Genomic DNA, 2334 nt, shown 5'->3' with positions numbered 1-2334 from the left:
GAAAATACTGTAAGCAGTGTCCTTTGGGCATTAATAGTCCTTAATGACCTCGGAGCTGTTCCAAATACAGGTTTGACCTCAATGTTATCAGTAATATTTGGCCAGTGCTACAGCCTGCAAAGCGTGACTGCTTATCTGTGTTCTGTTTAACTGACCATGTATATGACATTGGAAATAAGATCGGTAGATATATTTTTTTTTTTATTAGTATTTCACACGCAGAGAATTGAGAGGGTCTATGGCATCCACAGACACAGTCTCGGACACATGCTGGTGGATATTTACAGCTAAAAGCTTCTTCCTGTATTTCAGGGTTTAGATTCCCCTTTTTTAAACTGCTTATGTACATACAGTGCCACCTTAATAATAACAAGGAACAAACATCATTTTTTTAAAGAGCAAAGTAGACTTGTCATCTTGAATCTAAGGGGTTTTTTTGCCAGTTCAAATAGTGTAAAATTGCTCCGTTGACAAGAATCATCATGCTTAGCTTTTATGCAGCATATAATCTCACATGCTTGAATGTTAATTAAATTCCAAAGAAGCAGTTTTCCGATCTCTCCACAGGGAGCTTGTTTGCCTTAAAATGAAACTACTGGGCTGAGATGGTCTCCACTATACTAGCATTACGTTCACTACATTAACTCAGTAAAGACTTTGGCATAAGACATGTAGCTGAACCTCGGTAATCCCCTTTGCTTATCTGGAAACCCAGGGCTCCTGCACTGTGTCTCATTTGCGGCGGGGTCTTACGCTGGTGACTCATTGCAATATTAACCTTTCCATTTGTTACGACACCCTGAAGTGTTATCACAGCATTCAAAGGCGTCGCGCAAATAAATGAGCAACGTACACATTGCTGGGAGGTGACGGTGGCCGGGCTTTGTTTGCAAAGCCTTCCCTGCGTTCGTTAAGAATTGTTGCACTGCATCTGTCAGCGTTTGATTTTACTTCCCTGTGACCCTTTAGCAAGGGGCTGGAGGAGTGTTGTCTGTCCAGAAGCAGCCTCCTCTCCCAGTCCCAAATGTATTCTCGCTTAGCGCATGGCTGAGATAGCAGAAGGAGCAGAAGGAGGGAGAAGCGCCCACCACAGAGCTCTGCTGCGTTGGAAACTCATGGTTTGCAGTAACCAAACCTCCAAGCGTGCTCGTGTCCCTGGCTCCTGTGGGCACACGAAGCCCTGGGAGAGAGAAAATGTTGAGGTTAAAAGTTCCCTAAGGAGAATGGGGTAATACTACTCCCATTTGGGAGAATATTTCTCCCATTTGGGTGTGTGCCAGAGGGGGCAGCTCTGCCTCTTCTAGACTATTGTGGGTTGCTCAGGTTTGGGGCAGGGGTGAAAGAAGAGGGACAAGTGAAGTATTTCTACCCAGGCAATGATTTGGGGGTGGGGGAAGAGAGGATGAAGAAGCGGCTGGTTAGCTTGAGACTGGTCCTACTCTTTAATCACCAGGCTAAAAAGCCTCCCATCGAAGGTGTTTTCTGGCTATGTGACTTCATCCGTGCTAAAAAAGAGGAGGAACAGAGACTAATACCCAAGCCTTGCGTGCTGCTGGGGCATATGAAAAGTGTTTGCCTCTCTAAATGAAATGATGGGACCACTTGCTTGGCTTTGGCGAGAACAAAGAATGGAATAGGAAATGCACCTATTCAGGGTGAGAGTCCTGGACATCTTTGAATCCACTTAGCATTACGTGCAGTGTCAGGATGCTAGTCCTGAGTGCTCTCAAATATTCCCAGAGGTTACAAGCTCAACCACTTGACTCAAGCGAAAGCTGAGACTTTTAAAGATGGATACAAAGCAAGCTAAACCTTCCCCTGGGGTATCCAATAGACCCTACGCAGCCAATTAGTGCATTTCTCTCTCCATCCCAGCAGCGTGAGGCGCAAGGGGACAGCGGGAAGAACGGGAGGTATCAGGGGATCTCGTGCTCCAGGGGAATATGGTTGGGGTCGGGAGGAGAAAAACAGCTGCAGGGAGCTTGAAAAGCATGTGTTGCTCATCCGGCGGGATACGTATGCTCCGAACAAATGTCATCTGTCTGTGTTGGGGCTGGGCTTGGGCCAGCACCGCTCCTGGGCCCCACTGCGGGCTGAAATCCCACAGGGACAGGTCTCAAGAGCCCGAGGGGTGGGAGGGGTAGGGGTAAGCGTCGTGGGTGGGAGGTGGAGAGAGTCCTTCAAAAGTGCTCGTGGGCACTGCTACTGAAACCTCACTGACACCCTTCCTCACCAGGTGGGGGATCCTTATGTCTGGGGGTCACATATAACATTTACACGGCCTCGAGATTGCTTTCTTAATACAATTACTGCTGCTACTTGTTCTTTGTTTTG

This window comes from Chroicocephalus ridibundus, chromosome 6 (assembly GCF_963924245.1).
Source record: "Chroicocephalus ridibundus chromosome 6, bChrRid1.1, whole genome shotgun sequence".
NCBI lineage: Eukaryota > Metazoa > Chordata > Aves > Charadriiformes > Laridae > Chroicocephalus > Chroicocephalus ridibundus.
This window is presented reverse-complemented; position numbering follows the sequence as displayed.